Below are 8,663 nucleotides of genomic sequence, written 5' to 3' on the forward strand. Positions count from 1 at the left end.
TTTAAAGAGACAACACCCAAACGATCCATAGATATTCACTGAAATTAAAGGAGTCAGCTAACCCCCAAGCCACAAATCTACTCACGAGGATTTGGATGCACTAGTATTAATATATTTATGTGAAACCACGTTTTTTTTAGCCCTTAAATTATTTTTTTCTACTACAATAAAATTCAGTGTCGTTTTGAAGAAAACAAATCTTTGAGTATTGAATCTGATTGTTCTTCACTACTATGAAACCATTTACTAGTGTCGCTATGATAACCGACAAGAAAAGCATATTACTGTCGGATATTAAGCAAAATCCGACAGAAAATGGATGCAGTGGCGGATATAATAAGACAGAATTGCTAGCGTCAGGAAATGAATTTTCCGACAGAAAATACTTTAAAACCGACAGAAATTGTGTCAGATATAACCAACAGAGAATAAATAACCGACAGAAAACACTCTAAAACTGACAGAACTTGTGTCGGATATAACCGACATAAAATATATTAATAATGAAAAAATAAGAGCATTATTTGTCGGATAAAACCGACAGAAAATATATTAATAATAAAAAAAAATATAAACCACTTTCTGAATTATTTCTTTCCCTTTCAAGTTGGCCTCCCCTACATTTTCCAGCTTTAAGATGTGCAACGTTCCTCTAAGGGACACCATATCCAGAATGAATATGGAATCTACGCGTATTATTCTACTCTACGCATTGACAATTCACACTCTAGAAATATAATTAAGGTACTCAATGAGTAGAAGTTTCACTACTAAATCGTCAAAAGAACAGCCCAACTCAAGAACACCAAAAGGTTGGGAACTACTTGCAACATACAGTACTAACAGGATAAGAAAAAACCATCAACATCACATAATTTATTTGAGAAATTAAACAACTCATCCCCATGAACTGAAGAAGAATCATCTATTTCTACTGTTTAACGTCGGTTTTCTTCTTCTGCCAGAGACGGTCCAAACCACTATCGGCCTCTCCCTAAAAAACAAAAGAAAGCACAAGAAATCAGAGCAAAACAGATGGAATGCCAAATTGCAAATGACTGATAAGAAATTATAAGAGGATGCTAATTACCGTTGAAGAACTGAAAACCTAATAAAACAAAACCTCAGTAACCCAACCTCAGAATCATGGGGAAAATTCATACTTAGGATTAGAAAAGTTTGAATATAATTATATGCTACACTGGGCTTTCCGAGTTTGACTGCGGGCGTCAACATGTTTTTATTTAAATCCATCAGTAATTGAACAACTTCCAATACTTTGGTAGCAATATTGTAACCAGATGTAATAAAGAAAATGATAGTTGAATAAAAGGTTATTGTTTCAGCATAGTTCAGGAAAGCAAATGACAGAATCAAATGAGATTAACCGAACCGAAAAATACAAATATGATCAAATTCCGCATCCGTACTACGCATTCTTATCACCCAATACATTCACAAGTGCCCAACAAAAACACAAATATTACCACAGCAACACAGTACAGAAACTGGGGAAATAAGGAAAACCTGAGCCTTGACGTAGCCGCAGAGAGTGAAGGTGGAGCACTGGCCAGTGTAGATGCCATGCTCATCCAAATGCCCAATGTTGCTTCTCGAGAAGGAGAAGGAAATGAGGAGAGGATAAAAGGGGGAAGGGAAAAGGCACTGGCGCAAGGAAGAGATAGAGGGGTTTTATTTTGAAAAGTTTTCATTACTGTTGGTTAAAAATGACAGAAACATTTTTTTAAAATAAAAACCAACAGAAAATTTTCATTACTGTCGGTTATAACCGACAAGAAAAAAATGGCACAAAAATACCCCAAAATTCCCTCCCCCCCAAAATTTTAAATTCACCCCCCCTCCCAAAAAATTTTGTTACGATTTAAAAAAAATAAAATAATAATTGTTTGGCTTAATAAATAAATAAATAAATAATATGTATTTAAATAGAATACTTTTTTTAAAATTAAATATATAATTGTTTGGTTTAATAGATAATAACCCATGTAAAATATGCGATAAAGAAACAAAAAGATAATTGTACAATGAAAATGTCATCACACAAACTAAATATTGTCTAATCAATACTTGAAAAACATAAATAAAAAATTAGCACAAATTACTTTTCCCACTTCAAAATTTAGGCAAATTTAACGGAGGTATGCATTCTATGAAACTAGTTTCCATGATCTAACCGTTAAACTTGTTTGTAGATACTACAAGATCGCATATGTAAAAAAATGAAAAAAAAATAATCAAAGATTACGTAACGGAACAAAAGTTTTCGACGAAAAATCACAATTTAACGGTTATTTTAGCTTCGGTTTTGATGATTTTTTTATAGCTACACTCCTCGACCCTATAAGAATCCAATGAACGAATTCGATCTTCAATTTAAAATATTTACACTAGTGGATACCACAAAATCTTATTTTATACTTAATGGAAGTATAATATTAACTCTAAGTGTTTGTTTAATCTACCGTTTTGAAGCAATATGCATTCTACGAAACTTTTTTCAACAATCCAACCGTCAAACTTATTTGTATACACTCCAGGATCGCATACGTAAAAAATCGTAAAAAAAAAACATTCAGAGATTATGTAACGGAACAAAAGTTTTCGACGGCTATAAACGAAAAATCATAATTTAACGGTTATTTTAGCTCCGATTTTAATGATTCTTTACAGCTACACTCCTTGACCCTATAAGAATGCAATGTATAAATTTGATCTTCAATTTAAAATATTTACACTAGTGGATACCACAAAATCTGATTTTATACTTAATGGAAGTATAACATTAACTCTTGAGTGTTTATTTAATGGGGCTTTTAGATCCAGGTCCAAAAACATAGAGAGTTTTTAGAAGTGAGTCAAGTTATCTAATTATATTTTTTTATTTCTTTTATACTCATTTTATATTTTCTAAAAATATTAAAAATCAATTAAAATATTTTAATATTATGCATTTTTCAACTCCAAAATATCTAATTAATATCTTATAACAAAAAAAAAATTAATATACTAACATAAATCTATCTGCAAAACATTCTACCCTAACTCAAGTAGCAAATATATGAATGTATATTATAAGTGAGATATGAAACCTAACTAAAGGGTAGAAAAAACATAATATACCTATAAGCAAGATACATTAATCTGTGACAGGTTGACTATGAAAAAGAATCTGTCATATAGGTAGATAAATACAATTAACCTGTGAGATAGGTTGATAATAAAAATTAAAATAAAATCTATAAATGGGTAAAAGCATGAGGAAGAACAAGAAATAACAAATAAATAAATAAAAAGAAATAATCAAAGAGATAATTAGGAAGAAATTTGATTTTTACAATAATTTTTTTCATTTAAGAGATAATTATTGATAATTAAATAATTAAATAATTAAATTTAAAGAATTGGACATATTCTAATAAACTAGACTATTCTTACTATTGGCTCAAAAAATTGGAGTTATATCAAGTTTTCCCTTATTTAATCTACTGTTTTGAAGTGATACACATTCTATGAAACTTTTTTCAATGATCTAACCGTCAAACTTGTTTGTACACACTCCGAGATCACATATGTAAAAAATCACAAAAAACAAACGTTCAGAGATTAGGTAACAAAACAAAAGTTTTCAACGGTTATAAACGAAAAATCACAATTTAACGGTTATTTTAGCTCCGATTTTGATGATTTTTTACAGCTACACTCCTTAACCCTATAAGAATTCATTGAATGAATTCGATCTCCAATTTAAAATATTTACACTAGTGGATACCACAAAATCTTATTTTATACTTGATGGGGAAGTATAACATTAACTCTAAGTGTTGGTTTAATCTACTGTTTTGATGTGATATGCATTCCACGAAACATTTTTCAACGATCCAACCGTCAAACTTGTTTGTACACACTCCAAGATTGCATACGTAAAAATTCGTACAAAACAAACATTCAGAGATTTGGTAACGGAACAAAAGTTTTCGATGGTTATAAACAAAAAATCACAATTTAACGGTTATTTTAGCTCCAATTTTGATGATTTTTTGCAGCTACACTTCTCAATCCTATAAGAATGCAATGAATGAATTCAATCTTCAATTTAAAATATTTACACTAGTGGATAAATCTTATTTTATACTTAATGGAAGTATAACATTAACTCTTACATGTTTATTAAATCTATCAATTTGATAGGATATGCATTATACGAAACTAGTTTCAACGATCCAACCGTCAAATATGTTTGTATATACTCCGAGATAGCATGTGTAAAAAATCGCCAAAAAAAAAAAAAAAAAAACATTAAGAGATTATTTTGGCGGCCGTCCAAAATTTTGCTTTGTTCGTGTCTGTTATATCCGATAGGGCCATGAGTGAAAAAATATATTTAAAACATGTGTTTATTTATTTATTTTTAATCATTATAACATTTTAAAATAATAAAATCAGACATGATAGAGTACACTAGATGTTCATGTGTGTTTATGTGCTAGACAATGTGCTTTGTAACGTATTGAAAAAAATTGTTTGAATTTCTTTGTATCTTGTTGCTTGCCTGTAAGGGAGCATAATCCTTATTACAAAAATGATAGAGCTTCAAATTGTAGTCTGTTGTTATTATTCTCTCAGAAAAGTTATGGCTCTTGGGAATTGGGTTCATTAGACTTTAGAGTTATGAGTGAAAAAAAAATATTTAAAAATATGTGTTTATTTATTTATTTATTTTATCAATATAACATTTTAAAATAATAAAATTTCATTTTTGTCAGTTATAACCTCCAAAATACTAAAATAATAACCGCCAGAAAGTAAAATAATAAAATAGTCAATTTTTGTTGGTTATAACTGCCACCATTAACTTAAAAACCGTTAGAATCTGTCAAAAATATTTTTCAAAAAAGATTCAAAAATACTGTCGGTTATAACCGACATGATGTTTTGATATGCGTGACTAAATATCCGCCACTATTTAAATTATGTGTCAGATATAATTTATCCGACATGATTTTTCTAATATACACCACCATCATCCGCAACCTAAAACTAATATTGCAGTAGTGCTTGTTATAAACCTATTTAACTAAAGAATTATAAAGGGAGAAAGATGTTACATTGGCAAGAGATAGAAGAGAGAATTGGTGAATTTTGATGCTTGTGTAATTTGATAGGAGCATATTTATGCAACTTAGTTAGTTTGTTTTCTTGCATTTTCATAGTTTGTTTGTGTTTATTATAGTGATTTAAGCTATTTTCGTGTGTTTGTAGGTCCAATTGACAAAGTTGGCAAGAAAGTACAATTTGGAGCATTTTGGAGCAGTTTTGGGCATCAATTGGATAGCTTATGAGTGGAGCAAGATGGATGGACGAAGTTGAAGTTCAAGAGGCTAGGAATGTGCTGAAAAGATGAAGAAAATAAATCCAAGACAAAGAAGATAAGGAATCAGCTCAAAAGAAGGAACATTATCCAAAACCTTATCCAACCTTATCTTATCTAAACTAACCTTATCTTATCTTATCTTATCCCAATCTTATCATGCCTTAAATCCAGCTGCAAGGGGGACTCCTTATCACATTAGAATGCCTAATATCTGATTCTAGAAGCCCTAAAATAATGCAAATAACCTGATCCTTCTTCCCCCTAGAAATCTGACGAATTTCCTACTCCTTTTCATCCTTGGAATCTGATGAGAATTGTCCTTGTTCTTTGCTGATTTGGAGTCCTAATTGAACCCTTTTTGCTGTGCCTTTTCTCCTTATAAATACATATTTTCTACCACAATTCAAACCACCACCCTCTACCATATTTTTCTACACCATTCACCATACACACCTCATTGTGCCGTGGCTTTTCAAGGAGAATGAGCCCTTTGCCGTGCCTTGTCATTCAACATAGGATTGCTGGAGCTTTCTTAGGTGTTTTCTATCCTTTAATTGCAATAATTTAATGTTATTTTCAGTTTTTAAAGACATTAGGAACTAATCTCTTTTTAGTTGGAGGTGAATTTGAAGCCATGATTATATGCTTTACATGAATTGATTACATCTAGTTATTGTTTCAAAAGTCTTGAATGTGATTTGCTTATCTGAGTTATTAAAACTTGTTTATGTATGTTGATTGAGGATGCATACTTAGTTCGCATGCATAAATTTGATGCTAGAGTATAAGGGATTTTCACCTAACCGTTATGAACTTATATTCACAAGTAGTAAAGGTTGATAGTCACAATCGTGTTAAGTAAAATCTTTGGCAGGACTATCATGTTTTTCATAGTTACGAATGTCTCGTCAATACTTATGATTTTCAAAGAATTTAATGACCTTGGATATGTGTCTCTATCATGCGTATTCCATAGGGGACTTGATAATGATAATTTGGTTGTGATGCGTATCCCATCCAATTCAATGAAATAAGGAGAATCTGATGGTTAATTTGTGCTGTCACGGTTAACTTGAGGTGTTGTCATTCATAGTCTAAAGAAACAATACTGGAAATTGGTTTATGTTTGCATATGTCATGTGTAGAGAAGGACCCTCTAACTAGCCTTTCACCCTTTTCAATTCATCAAATTCATTTTTATTAAGTGTTTTATGCAAAGTTTCTGTTTTAAGTTTTAAATTTGTCAAAAACAATCCCCCATTCATTAAGTCTTGTTAATTGAGTCATAATCTGTTTTCTTTTAGTCTTTTGAGTCAAGTTAAGTCTTATTTTCGTCCAAATCACTTGTTAGGTCTAGAATTGAGTCTTTTTTATTGTTTGTTGCTGTTTTAAGTGTTTTAAGTCAGTTTTGAGTCTATAGAGTCTAGTTTAGTGTTTTTGAGTCTTATTTATGTTGATTAGCATCCCTAGTTAATCATAGGTCTAGAACGATCCCTACTTGCTTAATACTACAATTGTCATCAATAGGGTTTAATTTGTGTGTCAAGTTAATTTTCACATCATTATTTCACCCTATTGTGCTTTTATTTATTGTAGTAAGAATAAAGAACCCATGCCTGTCAAGTAATACTTCTTAAATAGGACACTATCTAAAAGATACTATACAATCCCATAAGAACTTACATAATCACACCCATAACTAAATTAATTAGGACTGCAACACTTCTCCTTGAGTGTGTAAATACTCAAACAAAGGTTGCACCAAGTCTTCAGCGATGTAGCAAGAACAATTGATGAGGTTACCGACACAATAAGTGGATGAGAGTCTAAAAAAATAGAAGAATGCATATATAAGTAGTAGAATTCACAAAATCTCACTATGGTAAAATCCAAGGTAGAGTAAAAACACATAGCCTAAGGAGAAAATGAGAACTTGCATTAAGTCAAAACAAAACACCTTTAGGATGCAAGTAAAGCACACCCAAATGAATGACCAGTCCATGATGGGTGCCTTGTTAAAATCTCATTAGGTAGCAAAAATCCTAAGGAAAAAATGTTCTAATCGTAGGAAAAAAAGTACATTATGATCAAGCGAGTATACTTCTGGATACTCCAACTAAGTTTTTAAAAAACTTCCAAATGACAACTACAGGCAATCCAAATCAAACAATTTCTGCATACTAATTCCTTGAATAAGCTTCTAGAAAGTAGACTTCATATTCAATGATTTCGTAAAGCGGTTGGCAAGGTTGTCATGTCAAAGGATTTTTTTGACTTCAATCTTCTAATGCTCTTGTTGTTGATGTCAAAAGAAGAATTTCGATGCAATATGCTTGGTGTTTGTACCATACTTAGGGCCTCCGTATTTATACCTCGTATAAATATTCAGGGGACTCAAATGTAATTATGTAACAAATGAAAGGGCAAATATGTAATAAGTGAGGAGCCCTTATTTTATAAAAGGACTCCTCACTCTCCTCATTGAGGAGGTCAAGTTTTAGGCCATGAGAAGAGAGCACACAGAAAATAGGCTAGAGAGCACACTGCCTCTAGCCTTCTTATATATTCACCATTCATAGTGAAACAATATCAACATCAGTGTGGACGTAGCCCAAACATTGGGGTGAACCACGATACATCTTGTGTTCTTTACTTTCTTGCAAATTTACGGTCGGATTTACGTTGTTCCAAGACCCCTCCGGTTTTGTGCATCAACATTTGGCGCCGTCTGTGGGAATCGACACAAAAAGTTATATCGGTTCTCTCTCAATTTTGGATCTCACCACTGTCCACCGTAGATCTGAAAAACCCACACAGAGATACAATCTCTTTCTCTGACAAAATCTCAAAAACTCGTTCAGAGACGAGACCACAAACCAACCACCATCTTTTCCTTTTCACCTTTGACCGTACTTCCTGGTGAGTTCGAACTTCCAATTGAAATCCTAGTAGCAGAAATGCAAATGTTAAATTTCACTTTGAATTGGAGGCCTCTTTCGACTTCCACTCCATGACCGAATCCTGAGCTCGAATTCCAAGCAATGTCAGTAGCGGAGCTTAAAGAGCGCCACGTGGCGATGAGTGACACCTAGACCTGGCATTCGTGTCGTGTTTTCCGTGTTCGTGTCGTTTTCGTGTCATACCCGATATCTTAACGGGTCGTGTCGTGTAACACCCGTTAAAATAAACGGGTAAAATGACCCGACCCGAAATCGACCCGATAATATTAACAGGTAATATGACCCGACCCGTTACCCGTTAAGGAAAATAT

The 8,663-nt window shown here is 32.3% G+C and overlaps 1 long non-coding RNA gene across 1 annotated transcript; it reads right to left on the reverse strand.

The window, feature by feature from the left end:
- Positions 1-736: 736 nt before the first annotated feature.
- On the reverse strand, positions 737-1,608 carry LOC126633129 (uncharacterized). The gene is made up of 2 exons (XR_007626963.1): positions 1,528-1,608; positions 737-994 (listed from the first exon to the last, which is right to left on the reverse strand). It is a non-coding gene; the product is annotated as an uncharacterized LOC126633129 (long non-coding RNA).
- Positions 1,609-8,663: the final 7,055 nt, after the last annotated feature.

The sequence above is a fragment of the Malus sylvestris genome, chromosome 8 (assembly GCF_916048215.2).
Source record: "Malus sylvestris chromosome 8, drMalSylv7.2, whole genome shotgun sequence".
NCBI classification, from domain to species: Eukaryota; Viridiplantae; Streptophyta; class Magnoliopsida; order Rosales; family Rosaceae; genus Malus; species Malus sylvestris.